The sequence below is a fragment of the Ceratotherium simum genome, chromosome 8 (assembly GCF_057802395.1).
Source record: "Ceratotherium simum simum isolate JZ-2026a chromosome 8, ASM5780239v1, whole genome shotgun sequence".
Lineage (NCBI taxonomy): Eukaryota > Metazoa > Chordata > Mammalia > Perissodactyla > Rhinocerotidae > Ceratotherium > Ceratotherium simum.
Window position 1 is genome coordinate 56,725,890 of NC_141907.1, and position 15,431 is coordinate 56,741,320.

Below are 15,431 nucleotides of genomic sequence, written 5' to 3' on the forward strand. Positions count from 1 at the left end.
CATGCAAAATTTGAAGTTCCATCGTTGCTAAAAAATTTGAGGATAATAAAGCAGTCTTTGCATCAAAACACACTAAGATTAGGTTTATAGACTTTTCCACTTGCTTCTCCACTACTCGTCCAATAATTGTGATTTTAGTACTGGAGTGATGATGAGCACTTGAGAGCTTGTGAATGCAATGACAGGAATCCATTAGAACTACATCTGGAGTGAAGGACTCATGCACATCTGAATCTATATTAAGTGCTAATTTCTAAATGTCTTCTTGTCCATGGGTACATAACAGATGTCCAAAGCTCCTTCAGTGTTACCCAAAGAATTGCCCTGTTCTCCTGCTATGTTATTTCATTTAAAAATCAGAGAGGAAAAAAAAAGGTGCAATGGACAAATAAAACGTTGTTTCCCTCTTTGCTGTTGGTATTTGCAAAGATGTTGTAATTGGGTTATCACATGAGAAATTGAGAATGCAGAATAAGTTATTTACCTAGAATATGAGTTAATTACTTGGGAGAATAATATTTTAGGATTCTAGGTCAAATTCATTTTCCTTCAGGCAAGGGCTAAGTATTTTATCTCAAATTACTACATAGGGAGTATGGACTGATACTTCCTTGGGTAGGATGAGTAAATATTTTACAAATAAGTAGTAAAAATGCACTATAATGTCTTTTTCTAAGGGAATCTGCCAATATCTCCCAAGAAGTAAGTCATAACTTTTTACATAACTACATTTAAAAATATTTTTTCTTTTTTATATTCTTATAAATAAACATTATTTATTATTTTGGAAACATAAGCAGGACAAAAATGTGGTTTATTTAAACCAGTCAGGTAAAATTCATATGAATGTCTTTGTGCTTGTTAAATAAGATATATTTTCTATCAATTATGTTATTTTTCCATATGCCAAAATGAGTATTGTTTTTTCATCTCTGAGTCTGAAATAGGTGATGTTTTCATTGTCTTAACTGCTGTGAAATAAAGTGAAGAAAATTTCAGGAACACATATTTGCGGTCTATTTGTGACCCAAGTTTTTGAAGTGTTGTCTCTCTGAGAGGAGTTTTTATTTATGGTTTATCATCTTCCCTTTCACTCTCCAATTCAGTAGTTCTTTGGACCACCATTTTATATTTTATAAGTATCATTTTATGCCAAAAAATTCTATGTAGGGATTACAGAAAAGTAAGTTTCTTCTATCAGGACTGAAATCAGCTGTGATTTTGTTTGTTTTCAGGAGAACACTTGCTCCAAATCCCATTAGTTACGATATCTTGATTTCAAATATAATCATAATGTGTAGTATAAGATTGTTTTGTGTAAAATTAGCATAGATGGGAAAGGTATTCAATATCAACAAAATTTGAAAATGAGGACAAAAACATGTGCTGGGCCTAACTTGATGAATAATTCCATTGAAGAATATTTATTTGCATATGAATCAACTAAATACTTCCCCAGTTAGTTCCCACATAGAGAACTAGTCATATCATAATTTTAATTAGTTCAGCTATATTTAATATTTTTCTGAAAATTTACTCTTTTAAACATGAATAAATTTGTTTTTAGTAGAAACTTTCTATAATGTTGATGTTGGCTGTGGTTTGTCATATATGGCCTTTATTATGTTGAGGTACTTTCCATCTATACCCATTTCTTCCGAGTTTTTATCATAAATGGTTGTTGGATCTCGTCAAATGCTTTCTCTGCATCTATTGAGAAGGTCATGTGGTTTTCATTCTTCATTTTGTTAATGTGGTGTATCACATTGATTGATTTGCAGATGTTGGACCATCCCTGCATCTCTGGAATAAATCCCACTTGATCATGGTGTCTGATCTTTTTAGTGTATTGTTGTATTTGACATGCTAGTATTCTGTTGAGGATTTTTGCATTGATTTTTGTCAGTGATATTGGCCTGTAATTTTCTTTTTTTTGTGTTGTCCTTGTTTGGTTTTGGTATCAGGGTAATGTTGGCCTAATAGAATGAGTTAGGAAGTTTCCCCTCCTATTCAGTTTTTTAGAAGAGTTTGAGAAGGATGTGTATTATGTCTTCTCTGAATGTTTGGTAGAGTTCAGCAGGGAAGCCGACTGATCCTGGATTTTACTTCTTGGGAGGTTTTTGTTTATTGTTTTGATCTCCTTACTGGTGATTGCTCTATTCACATTCTCTATTTCTTCTTGATTCAGTTTTCGAAGGTTGTTTGATTCTAAAAATTTACCCGTTTCGTCTAGATAGTCCAATTTGTTGGCATATAGCTTTTCGTAGTATTCTTTTATAATCGTTTGTATTTCTGAAGTGTCCATTTTAATTCTCCTCTTTCATTTCTGATGTTATTTATCTGAGCCTTCTCTCTTTTTTTCTTGGTGAGTCTAGCTAAAGTTTAGTCGATTTTGTTTATCTTTTCAAAGAACCATCTCAGTTTCATTAATTTTTTCTATATTTTTTTAGTCTCCATTTCATTTATTTCTCCTCTGATTTTTATTATTTCCTTCCTTCTACTGAATTTGAGCTCTGTTTTTTCTTCTTTTGCTAGTTCCTTTAGATGTACCATTAGATTTTTATTTGAGATTTTTCTTGTTTGTTGAGGTACGCTTGTATTGTATAAACTTCCCTCTTAGAACCACTTTTGCTGTATCTCATAAATTTTGGCATGTTGTATTTTCATTTTCATTTGTCTCCACGTATTTTTTGATTTCTCCTTTGACTTCTTCATTGACCCAATCGTTGTTCAGTAGCATTTTGTTTAATCTCCACATATTTGTGGCTTTTCTGATTTTCTTCCTGTAGTTGATTTCTACTTTCATACCGTTATGGTCAGAAAAGGTGCTTGGTATTATGTCAATCTTCTTAAGTTTATTAAGACTTGTTTTGTGGCCTAATATGTGGTCTATTCTGGAGAACATTCCATGTGCATTCAAAAAGAATGTGTGTTCTGTGGATTTTGGATGGAATGTTCTGTATATATCTACTAGGTCCATCTGGTCTAATGTGTCACTTAAGGCCAATGTTTCCTTGTTGATCTTCTGTTTGGATGATCTATCCATTGGTGTAAGTGGAGTGTTAAAGCCCTCTACTATTATTGTGTTACTGTCTATTTCACCTTTTATATCTGTTAATAGTTGCTTTATATATTTAGGTGCTCCTATGTTCGGTGCATAGATATTTACAAGTGTTATATCCTCTTGTTGGATTTTTCCTTTTATCATTATGTAATGCCTTTCTTGGTCTCTTGTTATAGTTTTTGTTTTGAAGTCTATTTTGTCTGATATAAATATTGCTACCCCAGCTTTCTTTTCCTTGCCATTTGCATGGAGTATCTTTTTCTATCCCTTCACTTTCAGTTTGTGAGTGTCTTTAGATCTGAAGTGTGTATCTTGTTTGCAGCATATATATAGGTCTTGTTTTTTTATCCAATTGGCCACCCTCTGTCTTTTGATTGGAGCATTTATTCCATTGACATTTAAAGTAGCTATTGATAAGCATGTACTTATTTCCAGTTTGTTACTTTTCTTCTGGGTGTTTTAGTAGTTCTTCTCTGTTCTTTTTTCTTCTCTTGCTCTCTTCTCTTGTGGTTTGATGGCTTTCATTAGTATCATGTTTGGGTTCCTTTCTCTTAATTTTTTGTGTATTATTATTTTTTTTGGTGAGGAAGATCAGCCCTGAGCTAACATCCGATGCCAATCCTCCTCTTTTTTGCTGAGGAAGATTGGCCTTGGACTAACATCTGTGCCCATCTTCCTCTACTTTATATGGGATGCCGCCACAGCACGGCTTGACAAGTGGTGCGTTGGTGCACACCCAGGATCTGAACATGCAAACCCTCGGGCCGCTCAAGCGGAGCGCTTATACTTAACTGCTGCACCACCAGGCCGGTCACAATTTTTTGTGTATTTATTATAGGTTTCAGGTTTGTGATTACCATGAGGTTTGTATATAATAACCTATGTATACAGCAATCTATATTAAGTTGATGGTCTCTTAAGTTTGACCTCTTGCTAAAAGCTCTACTCATTTAACCCCCTCTTCCCACATTTTATGTTTTTGATATCATATTTAACCTCTTTTTTGTGCATGTGTATCTGATTACCCTTTTATCATAGAAATAGGTAATTTTAGTACTTTTGTCTTTTGACCTTCATATTAGCTTCATAGGTGGTTGATCTGCTACCTTTACTGTATGTTTGCCTTTACCAGTGATTTTATTGTGTGTGTTATTTATTTATTTATTTATTTTGCTAATTTTCTTATTCCTATTTGTGGTCTTTTCTTTTCCCCCTAAATAAGTGTCCCTTTAGCATTTCTTGTAAGGCTGGTTTTTTGGTGATAAACTCCTTTGGTTTTTGCTTGACTGGAAAACTCTTTATCTCTCCTTCCATTCTGAATGATAACCTTGCTGTGTAGAGTATTCTTGGCTGTAGGTTTTTTTCCTTTCATCACTGTAAATATATCATGCCACTCCCTTCTAGCCTGTAAGGTTTCTGCGGAGAAGTCAGCTGGTAGCCTTATGGGGTTTCCTTGGTATGTAACTTATTGCCTTTCTCTTGTGGCTTTTAGGATTCTCTCTTTATCTAACTCTTGACATTTTAATTATAATGTGTCTTGGTGTGGGCCTCTTTAGGTTTATCTTGTTTAACACTCTCTGTGTTTCCTGCACTTGGATGTGTGTTTCCTTCCTTACATTAGGAACATTTTCAGCTATTATTTTTCAAATAGATTTTCTGCCCGTTTGTCTGTCTCTTCTCCTTCTGGGACATCTATAACGCGGATGTTAGTGCCCTTGATGTTATCCTAGAGGTACCTTAGTCTGTCCTCGTTCTTTTTAATTCTTTTTTCTTTACATGTTCAGCTTGGGTGATTTCATCTTGTCTTTTGTCCAGCTCGCTGATCTATTCTTCTGTATCGTCTACTCTGCTATTGAGTCCTTCTAGTGAATTTTTTATTTCATTTATTTTATTCTTCATTTCTGATTGGTTCTTTGTTATATTTTCCAATTCTTTGTTGAAGTTCTCACTGAGTTCATCCATTCTTCTCCCAAGATCAGTGAACATCCTTATGACTACCAGTTTGTACTCTTTATCAGGTAGACTGTTTATCTCTATTTCATTTAGTTCATTTCTGAGGATTTGTTCTGTTCCCTTATTTGGAACATATTTCTTTGTCCCCTCATTTTGCCTCTTTCCCTGTGGTTATATCTATGTATTAGCTAGATCAGCTACATCTCTCAATCTTGGAGAGGTGGCCTTATGTAAGAGATGCCTTATGAGGACCTGCAGTGTGATTCCCTCTCATCACCAGTTCCAAATGTTCCAGGAGTGTACCCTGTGTGGGCTACATGTGCCCTTCTGTTGTGGCAGGGTTGCTCTAGCTGCCAGTGCCCAGGGAGGTCCCGCTGGCCAGCTGGTTGTAGTGCTCAGCTAAGTGCAGCTGCTATGGTCCCTTCAGTCACTTTATTGGACATAGGGAGCTACAGCACAGTTGGCTGAAAGGTCTAATAGCACATTCCTGATGCAAATTTTCTGTTAAGTGAGTAGACTCCCAGCATAGCTTGTTGCTAGGCTCAGGGGTTTATAATTGTTGTAGACCTCTGGCCTGCAAAGCTATTGTCAGCTCTTTCAGGAGTTCAGCTGGGTGGGGCTGGCCACGGGTGTGGCAGCACACAATTATTTCAGGTGTTGGAAGCTGGGATTGATACTCTATATGGCTTTTTGAGAAGTGCAAGTCTTCTGCTGCTGACAAGCCCCAGAGCCCACAGACCCACACACCCTGTCAACACAGTGCTGCCCCTTGCACATGCCCCAGTTCACTGAAGTGGACTCACTCGCCCCACTGCAGAGGCCCCACACACTCTGCCAAGGCAGTTCTGCTCCTCAAACATGCCCTGCACAGCAGAGGTGGACACACTCACCCAGTCACAGAGGTTCCAGGAATCCCACCTATGTGGGCTTTCAAGTTGCCCTAGGACTTGCTGTAGGTTGGGGCAGTCCCTAGGGTGAGCTGCCTGCCATGACTGAACTGGATTCAGTTCAGGAACTGGAAACAGGAAAGACCCCTGAACAAACAGGCCAGGGGAAGAACTCCGATGGCATCTGCCAACATCTGTCTCAGCACGTCTGTACTAGGTCACAGTACTGGCTGCCACCAATGTCTCAGTCCCTGGGGAGGTGGTCCCAGCCTGGGGAGGTCTCACCTCTCTCTGGGATGCACCCAGAGACTATCATCAGGTGAGTCTTTTTTCACCAAAGGACTGTGTACCTTCCTTTCTCATGATTTTAGGTTGCTTTCCAAAACAGGTGAATTTGTGCATGGGCTCTTTAAGAGCAGGCATTTCTTTCCCTTCATGTCCAATAGCTTTCCTGGGGGTATTCCCTGCTGTTGTTAATAGCTAGCAAAGTCAGATATTATGACACTTGTCTCGGTTGTACTGAGTCCAAAAGCTGCTTATTGTGGCAAAGCTCTCCCGCTCAGATCCCCCACGCCTCCAGGAAAAGCTTGTACCTTAAGATTGCTCCTGGCTAAAGCACCACAGCTAAAATGTGGCTTTTTCCTCTCCAGAAAGGAATTTCTGCCTCTTCCATCTCAGTCAGCACTGTTCCTTGTTGTGGGGTTTCTTTTCATCCAGTTTTCAGTTCTCTCTCAGGGGTAATGGTTCCAAGAGTCGTTGTAAATTTGTTGTGTCTATAGGAGGAGGTGCGTTCAGAGTCCTGCTATGCCACCATCTTCCCAGCAATCTGTAGATACCTTTCAAGAAAAGTGAGCAATTATCCATCTAAACTTGGAAGAGTTACAAACCTCAGCAAAAGTGTTCTTAAATTTAAATGACCTGAGATATCACTAAAGGCCAAAATCACATAATTGCTCACTGCACTTGTCTTTGAAGTAGCACCATGGACTGATAGGTTAAGGCAAAAGCTATTTCAGTACTCTCATCCCAAACCATAGGGGGTCATGTGACCCACTGTGAACTAGAGAAGTCTGCAGTGCCAAGACAGAGTCAAGGGACTTCTATTCCAACTCCTGCTTGACAAGTTATTATTTAACCTCTCTAAACTACCTTTTCATCAACTGAAAATAAAGTTAGTAATACTAATTCTGCAGGTTTTTATGAAGATGATGTTAGAGGATATATAAATTACATATAATCAAATACCTGAAAGACAAAAAAGTGCAACAAAGGTAGCAATTATTATTAACTTTATACACATTGGAAAAATTCATTCTAAATCTTTTCTAACGGGAGCAGCTTCTTATTGAGCATTTCCAAACAAGATCTCCAAATCAAAGCCCTTTTATTTTTAGAAAGTTCTAATTACTCTAACCATCTTTCTAAATACTGCTAATAATATTCTCTCCTTGTACCCTACTTATTATGCCGTATGTATATGCATAACTTATCCTCAGGCAATTCTAAAGACACATTGACTTTCTAAACACCTATGTATGTCATCTAAATGAACAAAACATTTTTAAATTGTTAAATCCAGTTTTAAGTGATTCCATTTTTTAAATTTCTTCAGTAATCTATTGCCAAGTATACATAGCCAAATCAAAGAAGGAACTTACCAAAACATTTATTCATCTGGACATATGTGGTCGGTACTATACAAACCACTCTACATATATTGACTTGTCTAACACTTCAAGTTAAGTGATGCTCTGAGAGTCAAACAACCAGCCCAGGGGTATGGGAAAATAAGCTGAGTTATTTTCCTGATTCCGAGTACCAGGTGATTTCAACCAGATGTGAAAAACGAAATAACAAACTGAGACAGTTTTCCTGATAATTTTCCACTCTCCTTCTTAGGCATTATTTTACTTTTTTACATTCAGTTATTTTAATCTGAAAGCCTTAATTAACCTGATGATTTCTTCATTTCTGAAGTTCACTCTATGAATGTAGACATTGTTATAGTGGATTTTCTACTAAAAATCTTTGGAGTGGTCAATTTGGAATCATTTAAATAATATCTAAGTAGTTTTCATTGATTTGGTTTTCACAGATGTGCTACGACCAGAGAAGAATCAATTCTGGTGTAAATATTGATACATTTATATCCTTCCAGAACAAAATCAACCACTTTTACCAGGAGTTGAACTTTCCCCAATATCTTCAGGCTTATAATCAACATCAGATAGTTAGGGAACCCATGGACTCATATGAAGACAAATGACAATCTTCTCTTTCCCCTTCTGGTAAGTTCTACAATTTGTTTGTATCTTACTTTCTTTTCAAATAAAAAAAATGACTAAATTAACCAAAGGGGAAAGTGTTTCATCATTTTGTATGTAGAAAGTAAAACAAATTTAAATAAATTTTTTTAGTACAGAAATTAAATCACAAATCGCATAGTAGAAATACTATAAAAAGAGCATAGTTAGCAGTAAGTATAAGATAGACTAAATTGAACTGCCCTAAGTATTCACTTATGCCATTTTATTTGACTCTGATAGTAGTCTTTGAGGGAGACAGAGGTAGAGAATACCATCGCCATTTTACAAAAGGAACTGAAATTTAAAGAAATGAAATCAATGGCCAACGTTCTAGTTAATATCTCCACTTTGTTTTATAAAGAGTGGACCTTTTCAAACAGCACAAATAACTGGCAGAGCAGGAGACTGCATTTAGGAAGCAGACATTTAATCATACACAATATGAAGTCTGGAGTCCTGGATCTGCCATGAACAAGCTATGTGACCTTGGGTACATCACACCTCCCTTTTCTTTGCTTCCTATTTCTTGGATGTGAATGGTTTTCTTAAGTGGCCCATAGAAATTACAGATACAATTCCTAAAATTAAAAATGAATAAGTTTTCATACTGTTGGTTTGAATGTTACATTCCTAAGGAATTTTCTGAGTGTCAAAATCTATTTTCACCTGAAATAGAAAAGCTTTGAATCTTTATCTATTAGGACCAGAGGATAGCAGATTTAGGAAGCAAAGACTATGATTACCTATGTGGATCTGGACTGTCAACCAACAATAATAAAGCAGTGACCCTGTCCAAAACAGGATGAGAAAGTCAACTAAACTTCATGAATTTTTTTCTGGATAAAACAAGGAACTATGTAAGTCATGTATCAACATCAGGAGGATTTTACTAGATTTCGTATTTTACTAGATTACATGAAAAAGCTGAAGTGGTTTTATTGCAAACAAAAATATCTACATCCATGTACTATACCAAGATTATTATAATCATTTTAAAGAGAAAGTTATAATTAATCCCTTACACTGCAAAGAGTAAAAGACCCCATGTCAATCCCTTCCCTGACCGCCAAATATACGTTTCCTCAGAAGATCATCATTTACCCATGGTGCTCAGTGTCTTTGATACCTCATTTATCTCAGTATTTTTGGCATGTGCCCTGGCAGACCTTGATGTCTCCTTATCTTTATAGCCAATTCAACAGCAAAGGTAAGGTAGAGAATGGCATATGCTATATACACAATTTAGGAAAAAAGATGAAAGATACTACCATGATCAATTTTGTTCACACAACAATAATTTCTTCTCCCTTAAACTCAACTAGTCTTAACCACCTTCTTCTTTATCTTTTACTGATACTTGCTTTCCTGATTGAAATATGATGAGATGGTTGCATTTTCTAACTATTAATCTGTTTTCACTGCTGTTTCTGAATAATAGAATCTAATTTTTTTATTTCTAAGAAAAATAATTTTAAAGAAGACCTTTATGTTTATTGTCTTCATTTCTGTTTTTCATATTGACACAATAAACTGACATTACTAATCTTTTAACCACTTCCTTTTCTTAGTTTGGGTGGTACTGAAGCAACTTCATTTGATAGTTTCTTTGAGGTCAACTAATTCTAATTTGTTTCATCATATTTCATATCTTCCAAATATATGTTCCACAACCTCACCTGGGGTTTTTTGAACTATTTATTCTAACATTTCGCTGATTTGTTCCCTAGTTCCATTTGCCACACTCTCTATCCTAAACCTTCTCCAGGTTCTAAAATTTCCTCTGTCAGTTCATAGGGGCCAAAGATAACCCCTAATGTCACTCCATAGGAGTAGGCAGGCACTGAGTACATAAACCTCTTAATATCCTCCATCAGTGATGTTAACAGCGACTGCCATTCAACAAATATTTATTGAGTCAATCAATAAATTTTCAACAAATATTTATTGAGTGACTACTTATTGAGTTCTAGCTCTCAAGCACTCTTATGGATCCTGAAATCACAGCAGGGAACAAAAGAGACAAGCCCTGCCTTCATGAACCTTACATTGTAGCTGGGAGTGGCAGACAAGAAGTAGAAAAATAATTCATAATCTCTCAGGTAGTGATAAGTGCTCTAAAGAAATAAAAGGCAGGGCAAGGGCACAGAGGCAATTTTAAATAGGAGAATCGAGAACATCTTCTTTGGTAAAGTGACATTGAAGAAAAGTTATAAGTAAGTGCAGGAGTGAACACGGAGGAAGACAATCCCAAGCAGAAGAAATAGCAAGAAATAGCAAATACAAATTCACTGCAATAGATAAATGTTTGTTGTGTTTGAGGAAACTTCCACCAGTCCAGCCTGGATAAAGAAGAAGGCAAGAAGTGAATACAAAGAAACTAAGTCACAGAGAAAGGAGTGTGCCTATTATTAAAGCTCTGTGGTCAAGTTTAGACTTTGCTTTGAGGTGAAAGCCATGGGAAGAGGATATGATCTTATTTATATTTTGGAAGGAGGCAAGAGTTGAGGCGAAGATACCTTTACTTTGACTTTACGGAGACCTCTAGGCCCTTGATTTTTCCATATCCTTTTATTTTCTCTGTTGATTTTAACTTAGGTCATTTTCTTCTAATTCAAGATTTCATATTTATCATCTAGTATGTATTTGCAGTAATTCAAATAGCGCCTGTGAGCCTCTAGATTTGAGGAACACTACTTGCTAAAATCTGACTCCTGGAAAGTCCTTAAATGTAGCTACACTGCTGCCCTGTCAAGGACACTCCATTCCGTAGGGGGAAAAAAGTTCTTTTTATGTTTTCTAAACGTAGAATACAAAACTGCTTTATCAAATCCCTTTCTTGTATTTGGTCATATACCTGTCACTGTTTCCCTTCAATAAATATTATTAATTTTCTGAAGCATCTACCTCATCTCACCCATGAGTCAATTCCAGAAAACAATTACCTATTTTGTAGAGAAAATTGAGTCCATTTGGCATAACTGTCTTCAACTTCCCACACTCACTCTTCTGTAAATCGATCTTTGTCTGATCGTATTTCTAACTTTCTCCCTCCAGTTTTACAGGTACAGGTGACTCCTATTTTCAAAAGATGTTTTATCATGGTGCTTTGGTCTTCATTTACTCCATCCTCCTTAAAGAATTTTTTAAAATTAAGATATTCTTTCAAATGAAGATTATGTTGGTAAAGATAAAAATACGGGGCCAGCATTGTGGCATCGTCAATAAGTTCAATCTGTTCTGTTTCGTCAGCTCGAGTTCACGGGTTTAGATCCCGGGCACAGACCTACACTGCTCATCTGCCATGCTGGATTGGCAACCCACATATAAAGTGGAGGGAAATTGGCACAGATGTTAGGTCAGGGCTAATCTTTCTCAAGCAAAAGAAGAGGAAGACTGACAACAGATGTTAGGTCAGGATTAATCTTCATCAGCCCAAAAAAACAAAAAATGATAATATCTTGTTTATCTTTGAACAATTTCTATTTGAAATGTGATTTATATATATTCTCATTTAATCCAGTCCCAACCATTAGTATAACTATTTCAGATAAGAAAATTGTAGTTTAAAGAGATTAAGCAACTTCCAAGGTCATTGTAACATTTGTTTATGGATAAATCTTCCTTCTTGAAATTTCACCCCCTTGGCTTCCACAATTCACCAATTGCCTGGAAATTCTCCTCTCTTCTGCTATTCTTTCCCTTCTAGGAGATTTTCGTAGACTTCTCCATTTTCCATCACACATTAAATTGGTGTTATCCGGGGGTTCTGTCCTCAGCCTACTTTTCTTCTGACTCTACACATTTTTATTTTCTATATAATCTCTTCAATTTTCACAATTTTGATTACAATCAGTAAGCTGATTACATCTAAATCTTCAGTTCCAGTCTGGACCTTTTTCTTAATTTCGACTCATACATTCAACCTTTTTCTGGACTCTTTTACTGCAGTTGCCCTTAACCTTGTCTGTTTCACAAATTACAAGATGTCTTAGTCGGCTAAGGCTGCTCTAACAAAATACCACAGACTGGGTGGCTTAAACAACAGATATTTATTTCTTACAGTTCTGGAGGCTGGGAAGTCTGAGATCAGGGTGCCAGCAAAACTGGAGTCTTGGTTTGGGCCCTCTTCCTGTTTTGCAGATAGCTACCTTCTGGAATCTTCACATGGTGGAGGAAGGAAGCTCTAGTTTCTCTTTTTCTTCTTATAAGGGCACTAATTCCATTATGGGGTCTCTACCCCTATGACCTCATCTAATCATTGGTCATTATGACCTCTACACCTCTACCCTCATTATTCTCCAAAGGCCATACCTCCTAATAAAACATGTTGGGAGTTAGGGATTCAGTGTATGAATTTGTGGGGACACAAATATTCAGTCACCAATATAAGGTAAGTCCCTGAAGGGGAGAAATAGGAGATTGTCACTTTGTATTCGCAATGCCCAGGAGGTTTTATGTTATCTAGTAGGCAGTCATAGTTGTTTTATATTTTTCAGTTGCAGTATTTTTCATTTTAGTCAATCATACAGGAATATGACACAAAATTGTTTTTTCGTTGAATAAACAAACATCACAGATTTTGTCATAGACTGCAGTACCCGCTTTCATTGTAGAAGAAATGAAAGAGGAGGAAGAGGAGCACGAGGTAGAGGAGGAGAGGTAAAAGTGAGAAGAGGAGGAGGAGGAAGAGAAACAAGAGGAGGAGGAGATGGAGAAAGAAAATCCAGCATAAATATCACCATTAATACCCATTCACAGGTTGCATCCTTATGCCACCAATTTAGTGTCACACCTGTGACACAGCAGTAGCTCTTTATTGATTTTTCCCTTGTAAATGAAAGACGTGGCATTTTTCAAACAGAATGGTGGTTGTTTATGGAGGATAAGATATCCGTTTTACTTAATTATAAAATAACAGGATATACTCTAGTCCATCAATCTTCTAAAATGACCTTCTGTTCCTGGAGGATAAAACAATACTAACACAAGAAGGTTACTCTTGTGTGCGAGTCCACTATTCTTGTTTCCCACTGTCATACATAGTCCCCACACTTTCTATGGTGTCAAAGCAGAAAACAATGGGCAAAATAATGCATACAATTTGGTGTCCCAACCTAAAATATGGGTGAGTTAAGTTTAATTGCAGGTTTTAAATATGTATTTTAGAGTCTATCAGATTTTATTACTGGCAGTTTCTGTTTGTTGCTGTCATTGTGTGGTGGTGCCTTTGGAGCATTTGTTCACATTTTCTTCACTACACCATGAATTTCACAGGTCTATGAAAATAGAGTCTAGTAACGTGGGCTAAATGAATCCGTGAAGAAATAAATGAGGGAGGAAAGGATGGGAAGAAAGGCAATGAGGAGGGGGACATAAAGGAAATAAGGAAGGAAGGAAGAAAATCATTTGACATTTTCAAAATGAATACAGCAAGGTTTATTTTTGAAAATCAGACTTATCTCAATGGTTACTGAATTCTATACACCTTTTTTCCATTCAGAATATATCAAGATTGGATTTGTTTTTCATTTAAGAATAGATTATATATCTATGATGCTTAAAAATCAATGAAATAAAGAGCAATAAGACTGATTTAAATTGTTTAGATTTTAATTATTTATTTGTCCTAAGAAAGCATTTATATTGTTTTGTATACTACCCAGAGAAAAACAAAACATTGTAATGAAATGTTAAAGGATAGCAAAGAAGTTTCACCTAGTAAATATTTTCTTAAAACACCTGAAATAAAATTAAACGTTAAGTTCTATTAATAGGGTCAATTCTATAGACAAATAATACATTTATGAGTCTATTGTGTGGCTTCTTAGACTTTATGGTACACAGAGAATCCCCTAGAGATATTGTTAAAGTGAAATTCCTAGTGCACCTCCAAGATCCTGATTCAACATGTCTGGGAAGAAGGGCTATGTATTTGCATTTCCAACAAGCTCTCGGGTGATGCTGATTCTGATGGTCCCACCCAATAGACTTTGAATAACAACGACTAGCATATATAATTTGTTTAAACTTTACAAATGATTTTATGATATTCAGTTCTGAGCACATTGAATTATCCAGCCAGTAGCAAAGAGGTCAGTTTTTATCTGCATTAGACTAGGCACTTAGTGAAATCTAATTTTTCCTTCTCTCTAGTATAATCATGTCAACACGTGGATTCCATTGAGGAACATGGGCCTCTAAAGACTCAAAGGAAATGAATTATATTTCAAACCATATGCATCTAGTTACTATGTGAGATATATAGTACTGAGATCCTATGGACATTTGACTTTAAAAATAGGAATTATTTTAATCACACAATTCCCAACACTTTACTAAATTTTTGCAAACATTTGAATATGTTTTCAGTCTTAAAATATTCTGAAGTCAATAGAATAAAAGTACAATTTAATAATTTATAGGGAACACAATAGAAACAAATGGTGACTATGATTTTGTTATGCCAGTCATCACCATTTGTTAGGTAACAGGGAACATTTTGGCATCATTTTTGACATTGACTTGTTCCACCTGGACACACATTTATTGAAATAGAGTAGAGTGTTCTACAGAAACATTTTTACCATTTCAATTTATTCCTACACTTCATCTACTCTAACATACTTTTCCCTTTGTCTTAGTCACACATGCCTAGACTAACACTGGGATTAACATTTGCTGGTTCCATTTGTTTCCTGGTCACTCTGCTTCACAGTCTTCTGTTGTGAAATCACTGTGTTAAGTTTATTCTTAGTATCTGTGGGGACAGATTTTGGGCATTATTTTCAGTTCTATAATATGATCTCATAATTGACATGATTTAGAATAACAAATGGAGGATTTAGCTGTGTTTAAGTAGATGAGTCCTGCAGAAAAGCAGATCATTTCTTAGGGCTTCAGAATTTCAGCGTCTCTGACTCTTGAGTCTCATCTTCAGTAAAAGGTAATATATTCATTACAATCTAATATGATGTCTTATTCTAATTTTTTGTTTGCTAGAATAAGTTGAAAACCATTTATAAACTGTAGATTATTGAGCAGAAAAAAAGCCTTTACCCGATATTTACCTTACAGTTTATAAAATATTTTTTTAGATGTCTATAATTCAGAAATAAATAATCTGCTTTACTTCTTTTTCAACAGCAACAGAATGGGGTTCATTTGCCTATACGGTATTACGAAAACATATCCAAGAGTCCCAGACTGGGTTAATTTTGTTGA